At 36.8% G+C, this 19,142-nt stretch overlaps 2 pseudogenes; one reads left to right on the top strand and one right to left on the bottom strand.

Moving 5' to 3' along the window:
- Positions 1-2,466: 2,466 nt before the first annotated feature.
- Positions 2,467-3,089, top strand: LOC118836785 (annotated as a pseudogene).
- Positions 3,090-14,686: 11,597 nt separating this feature from the next.
- On the bottom strand, positions 14,687-15,700 carry LOC118836787 (annotated as a pseudogene).
- Positions 15,701-19,142: the final 3,442 nt, after the last annotated feature.

Below are 19,142 nucleotides of genomic sequence, written 5' to 3' on the forward strand. Positions count from 1 at the left end.
CTGACCAAGCCACCCCACCTACAGATATAGTAAAATTCATCAGGTAATTAAAATTTAGGACAATGAATGCCCCAGGATGAGGATTACAGAGCTGAAAGGTTTAAATCCTCCAGGACATGATCTCTGGGCTAAGCAGTAAGGCAGCTAGTAAATTTAACTAAACAATGCAAGTGTTTTCTTAAGTGCCTAATTACAAAAAAAAAAATCTCTATAATTGCCTAGGTCAGATTCAAGGTCAGGTATGTTTCCTGGCCTTGTAGAATTTACCACCTGTTAGGATCAGTCAGTTAACAAGCATTTGTTAAGTCCTTACTTTGTGTCAGGCACTGTTCTAAGCACTGGGGCTCCAAAAAAAGGGGTAGAAATCACAGTCCTGCCTTCAAGGAAATTCTAATAAGCCAGGGAATCCAGACAGGACTAGTCAGCCATACTGCCAAGAGTAGTTATGAAGTGTACAGTGAGGATTAGCACTTCTGGGTATGAGGGATTGCTGAACCCTTTTCAGGGTTGTTCATCCATCTTTGGTATCCAAGTGTCACTCAACTCTTACCTGTGGCTCTGAGAAGTCTTAGCATTTTCTGTTGCCACACCTTGGTACTGAAGAGGTGAGGGAAGCATATGAAGAAGTCAGGGAACTATAGAACTATATGCCTTTAGGGGTGCTCAAGACCCCAAAATACCAATATGCCAGGTCCTGCTTGAAAGAATTAGACTCAAGACTTCTCTCAGCCAAAGGGAAACAAAGTTTATTACAGGTTCGCCATAATGTGTTGTCTTAAGAAATCTCACGTTTTGGAGGCAAGATGAAACTTATATACAGGAAGATTGTGAGAGGGATCTAGGGTGGTCCTGGAGTGATGAGAGGAGGAGTTTAGGGAGGGTCTTGAGGAGGAGTCTAAGGAGGAGCTTGATGGGACTGGGATGAGGTCAGACTCCAGGAACCAAGAGAATGGATTAAGGGTGGGAAGTAGCTGAAGACTACCTGGAGATAACAGACAATGTAGGGCTAGGCTAGTTTAAGGGTAACACATTTGGGCATAGACACTTTGACAAGATAAAGGGTGGAAACTAGTCAGACAATGGAGAGATAGGCTAGGTTACTCTTAACCTAGCCTAGAGATTTGGGCCTAGCAATAATGAAAGACTTATGGGCTCAGGCAAATGATCTAGTGGGAAGATTCAAGGGGACTTCAAGGGGGCTCCCACAATCTAAACCTCATCAGTACAACTGTCTCAATAAACATGCTAATCCAGGTTGAGGGTAACTAACAAGCCTGAAACCTGTCAGTGAATTGGAGCAACATCTTTTCCAAACACCTGATGACTGGGCACAGGAGAACAATTTGTTGTAATTTCCATGAAGGTAACTGAAACAGTAGCTGCGGCGTGTTTAGACATTAAAGACACCCAAGGTTATCTACTCCATTTCAGGCCATCACCAGTCACCTTGACTTTTGTCTTGCCACAGGACTTTGATGACTAAGGAAGAGATAATGACACCAATGACTTTACACAACTCTGCCTCACTTAAATTCTATTCATGCACAAATCAAGATATCACCTATGATGTCACTGGCCCTTTTCTGAAATGAAGACAAACAACAATAACTTCAATAACAGAGAGATAACATACAAATACCTACCTCTGTAATCTGAAAGAGAAGAACCTAGTGGAAGATGGTGGAGGGGGAGGGGAGTGTGTGGTAGCAGGAATGGACTGGCAAATGGTTAATGACCATCTTTCCATAACTTTTCATTTTAATCTGCATTATTAATTTTTTCTTCCTATGGCTAGGAAATCAACAAAACAATAAATCAAGATCTGATTTGTAGCTTTGACTAATTTCTATACTGAAAGAAACCAGGGGAGTCAGAAAGAAGATTTAAAGAGGGGGAGCATTCCACGCATGGCAAAAATATGAAAAGCCAGAATCAGGAGATAGAGTGTCATGTGTGAGGAATAGCAAGAAGGCTAGTGTAATTGGATCATAAGGTCAAATCTAAGAAAATTGAAAAGGTAGAGAGGGACCAAGTTGTGAAAGGCTTTAAAAGTGAGAGGATCATTAATAAATAACAACTTTAAAAATCAGCAAGCTCTCTCTAGAACTACTGCAGGGCCATATATTTCACTGCCTCTCCACTTCGCCTTCCTGAGACTAGTCTACAGCCCCTGAGACTGTTCAACCAGAGGTCCCCTACCAGGGGAGTCTGCCCAGGAAGCCCTCATTGAAGAGAAGAAGAAACAAGTATAGCATATCTTAGCTAAAACAAATTAAAGGATTTGATATGAAGCTCAGAAGCAGATAGTACATATAAGGAGACAAAGCTGAAATAATTTTTTTAAGGGAAAGTAGCATTCATGATCTTTTGTAAAGCTCAAAAAAAAAGCAAGGTAATAAGGGAATTGTATAAACAGGGTAGTAGTGTTTGTACAGTCTATGTAAAGGTACACATACAATTGCCAAAATGAGCAAAAGATAAAGCACTGATATCCCTTTAGGAAGGATAAGTGGGGCAAGATTTCCTTCTCTCTCAGCTGATATGGCACAAATAAATGACATCCAGTAAGAGATGGAACACACTGAAGGGATCAGACAGAGAATGAGCATTCCAGAAAAAATAAAATTAGCTTCACTGCCTTCTGAGTTGGAGACAAGGTTCCAAGAAGCAGTCCCAAATGCCAGTTTAATGGTGCAGTTCCAGAGAGGATTGCTATAGCAGGTAATAATAAAGACATTTCATTTTCAACATGAGTAGAAAATTACTTTATCCAGTTAATGGCTTTCAAATTCTTGGCACTAAAACCATGTCCCCACATTCTGACTTAAGTGAGGAACCACTCAGTTTTCTGAAATTTGGAAAAGTCTTGCCTCCAACCACCAAAAATGAAGATGAAGAGTCATATTCAGAGGAATAATCTAATCCTCACCAAGTCTGTACACCTGGAAGGCTAAAAAGAGAGAGGTTTCTCAGTGAAAATGTTGCAGAGCAAAACAGACAATTGGTCAGAAGTGATTTCATATGGCAGATCAGATAATGTATCAAGAAATAAAATTCCAAGATCCCAGTCACCATTTTCAGTCCCATAATACACATAGTCTTTCAACTTTGGACACAGTTGAAGAAACATCAGATAATTGTATTATTATAGATGCTCTTTTCCTAAGATGTTAGATTATCAGGGAAGAGCCAAGATGGCAGCTGGAAAGAAGGTAATTGCATGAGCTCCCCTCCCAGGTCCCTCCACAAACCTATAAAAATGTCTCTGAACAAATTCTAGAGCTGCAGAACCCAGGAAATGGCAAAGGGAAGCAGGGCTCCAGCCCAGGACAGCCTGGATGATCACTGGGTAAGGTCTATTCCACGGAGCTGGGAACAGAGCAGAGCAGAGACCAGTGTGGGCTGCGCCCACACCAACCAGACTGGGAACTGGGTGAAACAAGCCCTAGTGCCTTGAATAAGCGAGCTGCAGCAATTACCAGACTTCTCAACCCACAAATGCCAAAGACAATAGAGAAGGTTAGTGGGAAAAGCTGCTGGGGACAGAGTGAAAGGACTTCCTGGTACGGCCACCACCCCAGGGACAACAGAGGTGGTGCAGCTCTGAGGACAGAACTACAGCTGCAGTTGCTTCTGGTCCCAGGCCCACCTAGTGGGAGGAATTAAGTGGCAGATCAGAGCAGGAGAGCAGAGCCTGCTTAAGATCTGAGTCGTGGTACAGGTTGGCAGTTCTTGGGGGAGAAGAAGTGTTGGTGTGGCAGAGCTTGCTGTGTAGAAATAGCTCTGAAAACAACAGTGCAAACCCTCAAGATTGGGACAAAGTATTCTCTACTCTACAAGCAGTCATACCCCGACAAAAAACTCAAGGGTCAAGTAGTTGGCTGTGAACATGGCCAGGCCACGAAAATGGACTCAGATTCAGACTCAGACTTTGTAATCTTTCTTTGGTGACAAAGAAGACCAAAACATACAGCCAGAAGAAGTCAACAAAGCCAAAGAGCCTACATCAAAAGTCTCCAAGAAAAACATGAACTGGTCTCAGGCCATGGAAGGGCTCAAAAAGGATTTGGAAAAGGAAGTTAGAGAAGTAGAGCAAAAATTGGGAAGACAAATGAGAGTGATGTGAGAAAACCATGAAAAACAAGTCAATGACTTGAAAAAGGAGACCCAAAAATATGGAAGAAAATAACACCTTAAAACATAGACTAGCTCAAATGGCAAAAGAACTCCAAAAATCGAATGAGGAGAAGAATGCATTGAAAGGCAGAATTAACCAAATGGAAAAGGAGGTCCAAAAGACCACTGAAGAAAATACTACCTTACAAATTGGATTGGAGCAAGTGGAAGCTAGTGACTTGGTGAGAAATCAAGATATTTTAAACAGAACCAAAGGAATGAAAAAATAGAAGACAATGTGAAATATCTCATTGGAAAAACCACTGACCTGGAAAATAGATCCAGGAGAGCTAATTTAAAAATTATTGGACTACCTGAAAGCCATGATCAAAAAAAAAGAGCCTAGATATCATCTTTCAGAAATTATCAAGGAGAACTGCCCTGATATTCTAGAACCAGAGGGTAAAATAGGAATTGAAAGAATCCACAGATGACCTCCTGAAAAAGATCCCAAAAAGAAAACTCCTAGGAATATTGTCACCAAATTCCAGAGCTCCCAGATCAAGGGGAAAATACTGCAAACAGCCAGAAAGAAACAATTTGAGTATTGTGGAAACACAATCAGAATAATACATCTAGCAGCTTCTACATTAAGGGATTGAAGGGCTTGGAATATGATATTCTGGAGGTCAATGGAGCTAGAAGTAAAATCAAGAATCACCTACCCAGCAAAACTGAGTATCATGGTCCAAGGCAAAATATGGATATTCAATAAAATAGAGGATTTTCAAGCTTTCTCAGTGAAAAGACCAGAGCTGAATAGAAAATTTGACTTTCAACCACAAGAATCAAGAGAAACATGAAAGGTAATCAAGAAAGAGAACTCATAAGGGACTTAGTAAAGCTGAACTGTTTTTGTTTACATTCCTACATGGAAAGGTGATGTGGATAATTCATGAGGCCTCAGTATTAGGGTAACTGAAGGGTATATCTGTATATATAGACAGAGGGCACAGGTTGAGATGAATATGAAGGGATGATATCTAAAAAAATAAAATCAAATTAAGGAATGAGAGAGGAATATATTGAGAGAGGGAGAAAGGGAGAGATAGAATGGGGTAAATTATCTCAAATAAAAGTGGCAAAAAAAAGCAGAGAAAATTGAATAAAGGGCGATAGGATCGGAAGGAGCAAAATATAGTTACTTTCACTACATGATTATTATGGAAGGGTTTTGCATAATTATACACATGTGGCCTATGTTGAATTGCTTGCCTTCTTAGGGAGGCTGGGTGGAGAGGGAAGAGGGGAGAGAATGTGGAACTCAAAGTTTTAAAAGCAGATGTTCAAAAAAAAGTTTTTGCATGCAACTAGGAGATAAGATATACAGGCAATTGCGCATAAAAATCTATCTTGCCAACAAGAAAGTAAGGGAAAAGGTGATGGGTGGAGTGGGGGGACAGAAAGGAGGGTTGACTGGGGAATAGGGCAATCAATATATGCCATCTTGGAGTGGGGGGGAGGATAGAAATGGGGAGAAAATTTGTAATTTAAACTTTTGTGAAAATTAATGCTGAAAACTAAAAATATTAAATATGTAAATAATGATTTTTTTAAAGAAAATAAAAAATAGCCTCCAAAAAAAATGGTGTTAGATTATCACACTTAATCAAAGTCACCAACTTCTGGAAGAAGAATATAAAGGATGTGTGAAAAGAGGAATGATTGTGTATTCAATTTCTGTAGCTTTCTGGGTGGTTAATTTGGTGGGCTTTGGTTTCTTTGCTGTGGAGCATAGGGTGTACATGTACAATTATATTAAACATATTTCCACATTAGTCATGTTGTAAAGAAGAATCAGAACCAAAGGGAAAAACCATGAGGGAGAGAGAAAAAAAAGAAAAAAATCGTATGCTTTGATCTGCATTCAGTTTCCATAGTTCTTTCTCTGGATGTGGATAGCATTTTCCATCACAAGTCCTTTGGAATTGTCTTAGATCTTTGTATTGCCAAGAAGAGCTAAGTTTATCAAAGTTAGTCTTCACACAATGTGGCTGTTACTATATACAATGTTTTACTGGTTCTGTTCACTTCACTCAGCATCAGTTCATTCTAATCTCTCCAGGTTTTTCTGAAGTCTGACTGCTCCTCATTTCTTATAACACAACAGTATTCTGTTACATTCATATACCACAGCTTGTTCAGCCATTCCCCAATTGATGGGTATCTACCTCATTTCCAATTCTTTGCCACCACAAGAAGAGCTGCTTTAAATATTTTTGTACGTGTGGGTCCTTTTCCCATTGTTATGATCTCTTTGTGATACAGCCCTAGAAGTGGCATTGCTGGATCAGAGGATAAACACAATTTTATAGCCCCTTGGGCATACTTCCAAATTGCTCTCCAGAATAGTTGGATCAGTTCACAACTCCACCAGCAATATATTAGTGTTCCAATTTCCCTACAACTTCTCCAGCATTCATAATTTTCCTGTTTTATTATGTTAGCCAATCTGATAGGTGTGGTGTGATACCTCAAAGTTGTTTTGATTTGCATTTCTCTAATCAATGGTGATTTAGAGATTTGTTTCATGAGTATAGATAACTTTAATTTCTTCCTCTGAAAACTGCCTGTTCATATCCTTTGATCATTTATCAATTGGGGAATAACTTGTATTCTTATAAATTTGACTAAGTTCTCTATATATTCTAGAAATGAATCCTTTTTCAGAGACACTGTTGTCATTCTCTTTAATGAAATTACTGATTGCTTCTACAGTTTGTTCTTTGACCCAATACTTTCTTTTGGATTAGATTATTTGGTTTCCAAATAATGTAATCAATCTTTTCACAGTTTTATTGAATCTGTTTTATTGGATTAGGATCTAAAATGGATGCATTTAATATTTCTGCTTTTTTTGCATTTCATTGCTGGTTTTTATGCCATGCTAAATTGTGAATTTGTGCATAAGTGCCATGAACTGCTGAGAAAAAAAAGTATATTGCTTTCTATTATCATTAAATTTTCTCCACAGGTCTATCATATGTAATTTTCCTAAAATTCTGTTAAGCTCCCTAAGTTCCTTCTTGTTTATTTTTTAGTTAGATTTATTTAGTTCAGAGAGGGAAAACTTAAGGTTTCTGCACTAGTATAATTTAGCTATTTACTTTTGTAACATTCAATGTCTCCTTTAAACATTTGGATGCTATGCCATTTGGTGTAAATATGTTTAGTATTGATATTACTTCATTGTCTTTGGTACCTTTCAGCAAAATGTAGTTTTCTTCCTTATCTATTTTGACTAGATCTATTTTTGCTTTTGCTTTGTCTTCAGCTGAAGCATTATAGATTCTGCTCCATCCCCTTACCTTTACTCTGGTAGTGTCTCTCTGCTTTAAATGTATTTCTTGTAAACAACATATTGCAGGATTGTGATTTTTAATCCCTTATGCTGTTGGCTTCTGTTTTATGAGTGAGTTCATACCATTCACATTCACAATTATGATTACTGTTTATTTCCCTTCATTCCCTTCCCCCCATGTTTATCCTTCTCTCTCTCACCTTTAACCCCATGCCTCCTCAAAAGTGCCTCTTGTTTTGACCATCATTTTGCCCAATCTACCCACCCTTCTCTCTCCCACTTCTTTCAACCTTCTCTCATGCTAATGTCCTATAGGCTAACATAAATACCTATACCCAACTGAATATTTATGTTGTTTCCTCTTTGAGCCAATTTTGATGAGAATAACATTCAAGTATGCCACCCCCATCTTACCCTCCACTGCAAAAGCTCTTTCCGGACCTTTTAATGTGAGATAATTTACTCCATTATACCTCTCAGTTGCTGCTCCTCCCAATGTACCACTCTTTCTTACCCTTTCATTTGTTGATGTCATTACATCATAATCAACTCATACCCATGCTCTCTGTATACTCTTTATGACTGCTCTGTTAATGACAAAGGTCTTAGTATTTGGAAGTATTATCTTCCCATGTAGGAATATAAACAATTTAACCTTATTGAATATGATTTCTTTTTCCTGTTTACATTTTTTATGCTTTAATTAAGTCTTGTATTTGAGAATCCTATTTTCTATTCAGCTCTAGTCTTTTCATCAGGAATTCTTAAAAATCATCCATTTTATTAAATATCTACATACCCCCAACTACCGATATACTGTGTTTCCCTAGGTAGATAATTCTTGGTTGTAATCCCAGCTTCTTTGCTTTCTGCTATATTATATTCCTAGCCCTCTTATCCTTTAATACTGAAGCTGCTAAATCCTGTGCTATTCTGATTGGGGTCCATGGTAATTAAATGCTCTCTTTCTGGCTGCTTGCTTTGTTTTTTTTTTTTTCCTTGACCTTCAACCTCTAAAATTTGGCTATAATATTCACTGGGGAGCAGTTTGCAGCTTGTCCAGAATCTCAACACTCCTTCCAAGAGTGTGCCCCCAAAGCCAAATGCCAAGCTCCCCTCAATTATATCCTGTTCAGAGCCCTGAGGGCTGTTGTCTCACCCAGACTGGATGTGTGAAAATTCCCCATCCCTAGTAACACATCATATACAACTGAATGACTCTCTGATTGTCTTAATGCTGAGAAACACTCCAAGGCAAAATCCCACTTTATCTGCCCCATTCAAACAAAGGCAAGAATCATCAAAGGCACTTAAGAGAACAACAGCAAAATGTCCCACCTTAATTACTATTACAACTAGTAATATTTTTTCTGCCTCATCTTCCATGGGATCTGCTGTGCTAGAATTCATTTTGAGGTGTCATTTAAGGTTATTTGTGGTTGAATTTGGAAGAGCTCAGATGAGTTCTTCCCTTTTCTGCACCATCTGGGTTCTGCCTCTTTAGCTTTCTTTATTTCCGTTTCCTAAAAATAACAATCTCTACTTTTTTTTTTTTTTTTTTTTTTGCATAGGTGTGTAAGCCACAGAAATGAGAAGAGTTCCCCAATTTTATCTTTATGAATTCTCTGCTGGCCATCTGGTCCATGAGGACATTAAAAAGAGAGAACCAGATAAACTCTCTGATACTGAAAGTTGTCTTCTCAGTCAGGTGAAGGGGTTAGGATCTCACGTATTCTTTTTTTTTAAAAGGAAATTATTTTTCGATCAATCCTTCTCTTTAACTTTTTCATTCTTATAGAACTCAGTATTGGTGAATTTGAGAGTTGGAATCAATTGGATAATCCATCTAATCCTCTCTGTTTTTAAACAGAAGCTTCATCACCTCATTTGTGTATGATTATACAATAGAGTGTGTTGTTATAGAAAGGGTACATCTGGAGTTAAAGGACTAAGTTTATATTTCTCTTCTGACACTTAGTATCTATGTAAACTTAGGCAAGATTTTTTTTCTTTGTTCCTCTGTAAAATGAGGGGTTGTATTACATCACCTCCTTCCCCAAATGGACCTTCCTTATCTCTGCTTCTGTGACTAGGGTTCAAATGTTGCCTGTCATACTATGTGACTTTGGTCAAGTCATTTATTCATCTTTTGATCTCAATTTCCTTTTATGTAAAGTAAGTGTATTTAAACAGTTAGCCTCTGGTATCTTTCCCATCTCTACATTTTTGGTGCTATTTTATCTTTCTAGGCCTCAAAATCATCAAATTAAAAATGATGGAGTTGGATTGAATGGACTCTATGGTCCATTCCAAGTCTAAATTGTAAATCTTATCTTCTCTGAAGTAGAAAGCACCTCCTTGGGTTAATTTTTTTTTTTTTTGGTCTTTGTTTACACAAAAGAGCACATATGGGGAGCTTAACAAATGTTGTTAAAATTGTCACATTGCATTGAATGAAATTATTGTGGAATTTTAGTGACTGATTCATGGTCACAGAGCTTGAAAGACCCAGAGCCACAATGAACTGGAAGCCAATTATCCATATAAATAATTCAGTGTCCTTTCCAGTATATCATATTATCGCATAACATAGACCAAATTATTAGCTCCTGAAGTGATCTTGATACATGGAGAGGGAGATCAAATACTTTAAACCTATCTCAGCCTATAAGAATCTCATGAACTACAACACTTGACGCAGACAAGATCTGAGAATTATTTTAATGCATTTATTAGTCTTTTGCAGGGGTGGGGAACCTTCAGCCTCAAGGCCACATGTGGCCCTCTAGGTCTTCAAGTGTGGCCCTTTGACGGAATCCAAACTTGACAGAACAAATCTCCTTACTAAAAGGATTTTTTCTGTAAAACTTTGACTCAGTCAAAAGGCCACACCCAAGGACCTAGAAGGCCACATGTTGCCTTGAGGGTGCACGTTCCTCACCCCTGGTGTATTGCATACAGAATATGCCCCCTCAAAAAGACAAAAAATAACAATTAAAATTTCTAATTATAAAAGATTATTTAGAAATGATTACTATATCATTTTCATTACATTTATTTTGAAATGTATATTGTTTATATATCAATATAACCCATAGTGAAGTAGTAAAGCTACTATATTGGGAGGCCAAAGACTTGGATTCAAATTCCAGGTTTGCTTATTACTTAATTCCAGACCTTGGGGAAATCACTTCTCTGGACCTTAGTTTCCTGGTCTATAAGATGACAAAGTTTTGCTGAATAATACTTGTTTCCTTCCTGTTGCAAATCCCATGATCATATGAAATGATTTGCACTTCCCAGTTTATGTGGTTTGTTCATATGCCTGCTCTTGGGAATCTGGGAATCTCCACAAGCAGCATTAACAGGCGCCTTGGCAGAAGCAGCAGCCACAGATGTCCCCAGGGAGAAATGAGCTTAGACCAAGAGGCTCCAACACTTCTACCAGGCTCCAGAGAGACTACTGCTGCTATTGGATGAAGTCCATCCCCTGCTCCAGCAGCACTGATTATGCCAAGTATTCTCACTCCCAGACCACAGTACCTTAGGCATGGTGCCAGAAGCCATGGTCAGAATCAGTTTCTGACTTCTGAAAATATTCTCTTCCTTCAACAGAGGTGAAGAGCTATACTTTATATTGTATGATTGCTAAACATTGTTAAATAGAGGAGAAAGATGATTTTTAAAATGGGCAAAATTGTTAGGTAATTATGGTATTTTTTTTCATTTTCTTTTCTTATTATGGTAAAAGAGGCTCTGCAGCTGGAATTCCATGGCTCACATAACAGTTTGCCTAATGTCACCTGATCAACCTAATTTTTTTCATTTCTTATGAGATCTTATTTAGGTAAACTTTGACTTCTCTGAGATCCTTAGTTACATAATCTATGAAATGGGAATAAGACTTGCATTACCTATTTCAGAAGGTTGTTGTAAGTAAAGCTTTATGTATATTAACTATATAGTGACATATAAATAATGACCTTTCATTATTGTTACTACTATTATTAGTACAACTGAGATTTAACTAGACAAAGGGCTTAAAAATAGGGCAGATGAAAAGCCACTATATTGATTATTTTTTGTTTGTTTTTATAAAACAAGAAAAGACCTGCAGGCCCACACACAAAGACAAGAGTAAACTGAAACCAAACGGAGGAATCTGTATGGTGTCCTTCTATTGATATGACTCAAATATGCATTTCCAAGGAAAGCTACATCAATAGAATGTCAGTGCAGCAGACAGCTGTCTCAGTCAATTGTACATTCCTCAGGAATCCACTATTAAAAGAGAAGTGAAAAATGAAAGGAACCAGTAGTAGGTGGGCGTTCAGCTACAAAGGAAACTGTCAAGTTCCTCTCCATAAATCTTAGACAAAAGTCTTTGCAGCCAGAGAGCCAGGGTGGGGTTTGACTGGTTTCTCAGGAGACAAGGAATGAGGCTTGAGGTCAAGGGGTGGGAGTGGGGAGGTGTTCTCATGGGAAAGAAAGTTACAAATCCCCTCCCTCCTCCCTCTCCTGCCAGTGTTTGCCTTTGCAAAACTTCTCTGTGTGTCCTCATTTCATGTCATTCACTTTGCCAACGTAGAAATAGTTTAAGGTCAGGTCTGAACAGCTACAATTAGCCAGATCATTTAAAAAAATAGATTTTACATTATCTGCATTTGCCTCAATTATATGTATAACCAGATGGTAATGTATATTGACATGGAAGTCAATGGGGGTAGTTTTCTTCTGTGACTCTTGCTCTCTACCACCATTAAAAATAAAATAGACTAACTTTTCAGTCACAACTGGCATCAGGTATCATTTAGTCAGAGAATCTGGAAATGAATAGAGGAGAAAAATTCTAAAGATTTTCTATCTACCAATTGGCAATGGTCTCCAGTATAGAAAGCAAGGAAGGAAATACAATGCATTCTTTTAATATACAGGTGTTCCTAACCTGAGATTCAGGAACATAGATAGATGGATAGATAGATAGATAGATAGATAGATAGATAGATAGATAGATAGATAGATAGACTGATAATATATATTCTGGAATTCATAACCATATTGCTGCTGCTGTCTCATTCTGGGATTCTCTCAATACCTAGGGACTCTTTGCATATACAACCATCCTTATGGCATTCAGCACCTGAAATGCTCCTCCACAAAGCCCACTCTCTGCTGCCATTTGTGAATTCTCCTGAGCTCTCCATTTTGTGGAGAGAACCAGGATGGTCAGCCTTCATTCATCTCCTGGCCCTCTTCCTGATGTTTCAGACTTCAAAACTGTGCTAGGTAAAAGCTGCTTTCATCTTCTTGCTTTCCTTCTCCCTTCTTTCAGCTAGATGGTCTAGGAATAGTATCACTTACTTAGCTGTATGACTCTGGGCAAATAACTTAACATTTGTTTGCCTTAGTTTCCTTATCTGTAAAATGAGGACAGCAATAGCACCTACCTTGCAGGGTTGTTGTAAGTGTAAACTGAGGTAATATTTATACCTTGTAAAGCAAATATTTTTTTTTTGGTACACCCTCACAAATCAAACATCAGGTTTAATCACAGTAAAAAAAAATAAACAATAAAAACAAATACTGTGGAAATGAGTGAGTTAAATATTCCATATCTATCTTTGTTAAACTTCTTGTGAATACATATGTGAATTCTGCTATTTTTGCACAATATTTGTCAATTATTTATTTTTTAATTAACAGTTTAGGAATTTAATACTAAATAGATAATTGTTTTACAAAAATGGATGCCATTTAGAATTTGTACAATAATGACACATTTATGTAAACTATTTGGAATAAATATATGGACACAATATGTGTATATATACATACACATACATGTATACATGTATATATGTGCATGTTTGTATAAACATACATGTACATATATACACATCTACATAACCATAGACATATACATGCATACATATGTGTCATAGATACACACATGCATACATATATACACATTCACATAAATGTACATATATGTGCATATATGCATATATACATAGACATATAGACACATATGCACACACACAAACAGATATATGTAATTGTGTCATATCCAGCTAAAGAAATCCTGGTTTAGACATGACAATGTAGCCAGTGTATCCTGGAATTTTTTTTAAAACAACAATTTTCATTTACTAATTGAAATATATACATTTATGTTTTATATCACTTGCTGGGAGATTGAAAGAAGAGAAAGTATTATTATAATAGGATAACCTTTAATTGTTAGTACTGAAGTTTTACAAAGATAGGCTATTAGCATATAATTAACAATTAGCAAAGGAATATTTCCTATTGTACTTAAAAATCTGAAATTTAAATGTAAATATATAATTTTCAAGAGAAAAAACAGCTTTGTTTTTATATATGAACAGAAAGTAAATTTTTTTTTCCTTGTTATATTTTTAAAATCATGATTTGGTTGGGAACAGCAATTCAGCATTTCATCTTTTCAAAAGAAATTTTAAAATAAAGGTAGAAACAATTGTTCTAATAAAATTAGTTATGGTGACATTTTTAATTGTAACACTATTATTATGTTATTCTAAATTATGTACTGACACCCTGCATTCCTTGTCTTTCAGTGATATCACTAACCAATCAAGCTGAAACAAAAGCATTTTTTTTCTCCCATTAAGTGTTTTATCAGCTTTTTGGGGGAGTCAAGTATGTTAGGGTTTCCTCCCAGTCAACAAAAAAGAAATATAAATAGGCCTAGTTAAGAATTTTATGTGTGTGGGAGAAAAAAATTTTTTTTTCCAGCAAAGTTACTTTTAACCTAGTTTTTTGAATCTCCATCTTTTAAAATGACTGCATGAACTGTTAAATAACAACACAAACTAACTGGTTCTGTTCCTTTAATAAAATAAGTAACATAATATACAAATATAGCATGGATGCAACTAGTTACTCTTGAATTTAATACATATATATATATATATATACACATATATGTATACACATACACATATATATGTGTATATATATATACACACACACACATATATATACATATTTAGTATCTTCTAATGACAATTCAAAATATTTGTTTCTGGAGGTTTCATCACTTCTTTAAATCTAACAATTAGTTTTTTTAAAATTGACAAAATAAAGTTCCATTAAAGGCCTTGTATAAGGTGCAACACATACTTCCCTTTAGCTGACAGATTTGTACTTGATCTACTGATTTGCACCTCAAACTTGCAAAGGAGGCTCTGGATCAGCTGTAACAAACTGGGCAGCATCCTCAATCTCCTTCCTTACTTCAACATCAATTTTTTTTAAAATTCTTTAATACTAGCAATGTTGTTGTTCACCATTCTATCCTTAAGAAGCATGATAAGGTCACTCTTCCTCTTCACTTCCTGAAATTTCCTCCCAGGTAATATAAATGACACCAGGGTATCTCATGCCTTTCCTGATCTAAAGTAGGCAGCTACCAAGTTTGTTGCCTCACAGACATATAGAAGATACACACCCATCTACCTTTATTCCAGGAATAAAGTCTCCTCTTTTGTAAGTCAGTGCTGGCTGCTGCTCTCTCTATATAAGTTCCCATTCCAAAAGGATTATTCTCACAAATGAAGAGTCAAGGCAATTTCCACAAAGTTGCCATATTGTAAGTTTCACAAATCTGACCCTGATTAGCAGCACCATCACCACAGAAAGCCAAACAGCTCTCATCTTTTTCATTGTATTTACAGGCTAGGGCAATACTAGCACCCAAAGATACCTGAACTCCAACAATGCTATTGCCTCCACAGAAGTTGTTGGTATACATGGATATAGATCCTCTCTGTCCTTCAACACATTCCCTTCTTCATACCTAAGCTCTGCCAGAATTTCCTGAATGGGAAGTCCATGAGTATAGGTAAAGCCATGTGCTCAAAAGGCTGTAATCACATGACATGTAGGATTCATACCAGTTTCAAACCCCATATAAAAAACTTCCTGATCATCATACAAATGGCAGAAATCATTGATGATCTTTTGCTTATACTGGTACTTGAGTCCTTTCTCTCTAGTGAGAACTGTTGTTATGGGAGGGCCCTCCTCAAGCTGATGAACATCACATTTCTTAATATCAAATGACGCATCATTTGCAAAGTTATGGGCTGCCAATAGCACTCTTCCATCCTCGGTGGGAGCTACTGGTTTCTGGGAGGCTCCAATCAGCACCCATAAAATGAAGGCGAGCATTTTCCACATGTAGCAGGGGTGGTGGCAGTGGAGAGGCTGTTGGCCAGCTGCAGATGAAGCCAGAAGGGACCATGTCAATGTCCTGAGTCTCCTTCAGGAGCTGGCAGCAGACTTAAGCATTTTTTCAGCTTTGTCAATATTAAAGCACAATATAATGTTGGATACTGCTTTCTGTGTTGTCTTCTTCATTACAGTGTAAGTTCTTTGATCAGAGACTGTCCTTTAAAAAATTTTATTTTGTTTTCAACATTCCCTTTAAAATATTTTGAGTTCTAAATTTTTCCCACTCCCTCCACTACTCCCTGCCCAAGACAGCATGCAAACTGATATAGGCCATACATGTCTGATCATATTAAACACATTTCCACATTGGTTATGCTGTGAAAGAAGAATCAAAACAAAAGGGAAAAAACATAAGGAAGAAAAACAAACAACAGCAACAACAACAAAAAAGAAAATGGTATGCTACCATCTGCATTCAGACTCCACAGTTCTTTCTCTAGATGTGGACAGCACCTTCCATCATGAGTTCTTTGGAATTGTGCTAGATCACTTCATTGCTCAGAAGAGTCAAGTCTAACAAAGTAAGTCATAGCACAGTGTTGCTATTACTGTGTACGGTGTTCTTCTCCCTTCACTCAGCATCAGTTCATGAAAGTCTTTACAAGTTTTTTGAAGCCCAAGACTTATGCTCACCACTTCTTATTGGAACAATAGTATTTCCTTAATTTCATATGCTATACCTTGTTCAGCCATTCCCCAATTGATGTGCACCCCCTCAATTTCCTGTTCTTGGCCAATACAAAAAAGAGCAACTATAAATATAATTGTGGGTCCTGAACCCAATTTTATGATCTCTTTGGGATATAGACCTAGTACTGGCATTGCTAGATTGATGGGTATGCATGGTTTGATAGCCCTTTGGCCATAGTTCCAAACTGTTTTCCAGAATGGTTGGATCCGTTCATAACTCCACAAATAATGCCTTAGTGTTCCAATTTTCCAACATGTTCTCCAACATTTATCATTTTCCAGTTTTGTCATGTTAGCCAATCTTTCTAAAATCTATTAGATTACAGGTCATTCATCAATTGACAAATGGTCAAATGATATGAATAGGCAGTTTTTGGATGAAGAAATTAAAAGTACCTATAGTCATATAAAAATTGCTCTAAATCACTATTGATTAGAGAAATGCAAATTAAAACAACTCTGAGGTACCAACTCATAGCTGTCAAAGTGGGATATTATCTCGTTATTATCATTCTCTTGGATGAAGTTATCGATTATTTCTATGATTTGTTGTATGCCTCAATCATTTTATTGGGATCAGATTATTTAGTTACCAATTAATTTTTAATCTATCTTTCCATGGCCCTTTAATATACACATTTTTTATTGCATCATGATCTGAAAGGATACGTTTACTATTTCAACATTTCTGCATTGGATTGCAAGGTTTGTAATGCCCTATGCACCATATGATATACCACTGAAAAAAAAAAAGTATATTCCTTTTCATCCCCATTCAATTTCTCCAGAGGTCTAGCACATCTAACTTTTCTAAAATTCTATTCCCTTTTTTAACTTCTTTCTTGTTTATTTTGTGGTTAGACTTATCTGGTTCTGGGAGGGGAAAGGGGAGGTTCCCTTTAATATTGTTTTGCTTTCTATTTCTTCCTATAACTTAACTTCTCTAAGAATTTGGATGCTATACCACTTGGTGTATATATGTTTAGTCTTGATATTATTGATATTTAGTCTTTGGTTCTTTGTAAGATGTAGTTTCCTTCCTTATCTCTTTTAATTAGACCTATTTTGTTTTTGCTTTTCCTGAGATCAGGATTGCTACCCTCCCCCTTCTTTTCACTTTAGCTGAAGCATAATATATCCTGCTCCAGTCTTTTGCCTTTACTCTGTGTGAATCTCTCTGTTTCAAATGTGTTTCTTGTAAACAATATATTGCAGAATTCTGGTTTTTAATCTGCTCTGCTATTTTTTATGGGTTCATCCCATTCACATTCACAGTTATGATTTCTAACTGTGTCTTTCCCTCCATCTTCTTTTTCCCCAGTTCATACTTGTCTCTCTCCTTCTCCCTTTTCCTACTCACCACTGTTTTGATTCTGACCACTGCCTCCCTCAATCTGACCCCCCTTCTATTAGCCCCCCTCCCTTTTCTTTCCCCTTTCCCATCCTAATTACCATGGGGTAAGATAGATTTCTATACCCAATTGAGTATGTTTGTTATTTCCTCTTTGAGCTAAATTCAATGACAGCAGGGTTCAAACAATGCTTGCCTCCCTCCCTTCTTTCTCTCTACTGTAAAAGGTCTTTGCACCTCTTCATGTGATGTAATTTGACCTTTTGTGCCTCTTCCTTTTCTCTTCTCCCAGTACAATCCTCCCCCCATTAGTTTTTATCATCACATCAAAGTCAACTTATACTCATGCCCTCTCTACATGTATACCCCTTCTAAATGCCATAATAAAGATACAGTTCCCCAGAGTTACAAATATCATCTTCCCATGTGTAGATGTAAACAGTTTAAACATTATTTAATAATAAGTTTTTTTTTTTCCTTTCCAATTTAAATTTTTATTCTTCTCTTGAGTCTTGTATTTGAAAATTGAATTTTCTGGTCAGCTCTGGTCTTTTCATCTGGAAAGTTTGAAAGTCCCCTATTTCATTTACTTTCCATCTTTTCCCCTGAAAGATTATGCTCAGTTTTGCTGGGTAGCTGATTCTTGGTTATAATCTAACTTCCTTTGCATTCTGGAATATCATATTTCAAGCCCTCTGATCCTTTAATGTAGAAGTTGCTAGGTCCTGTGTAATCCTGACCATGGCCATTGATATTTGAATTGCTTCTTTCTGGCTGCTTGCAATATATTTTTTTTTCCTTGACCTGATACTTTTGTAATTTGGCTAAAATATTCCTTGTAGTTTTCATTTTGGCATCCCTTTCAAAAGGTGTTTGGTGGATTCTTTTAGTGATTCTTTTACCCTCTGGGTCTAGGAACTCAGGGAGTCTTACTTGATTTCTTCAAAGATGCTGTCCAGGGTACTTTTTTATCATGGCTTTCAAGTAGTCCAATAATTCTCAAATTATTAATCCTGGGTCTATTTTTCCAGGCCAGTTTTTTTTCCCAGTGAGTTATTTTACATTTTCTTCTACATTTTTATATTTTTCTTTTGTTTTGTTTGACTGATTCGTGATGTCTCATGGAGTCATTAGCTTCCACTTGACCAGTTCTAATTTTTAAGGAATTTTCTTCTTTAGTTAGCTTTTTCTTTTCAAAAAAAATATTTATTTTCAGTTTTCAACATTCACTTCCATAAGTTTTAAATTTTCTCCACCTCTCTTCCCTCTTCCACCCCTGATATGGCCTCTACACATACATTCCTATTAAACACATTTTCACATTAGTCATTTTGCTTAGAAGAATTA

The sequence above is a fragment of the Trichosurus vulpecula genome, chromosome 2 (assembly GCF_011100635.1).
Source record: "Trichosurus vulpecula isolate mTriVul1 chromosome 2, mTriVul1.pri, whole genome shotgun sequence".
In the NCBI taxonomy this organism is placed as follows: domain Eukaryota; kingdom Metazoa; phylum Chordata; class Mammalia; order Diprotodontia; family Phalangeridae; genus Trichosurus; species Trichosurus vulpecula.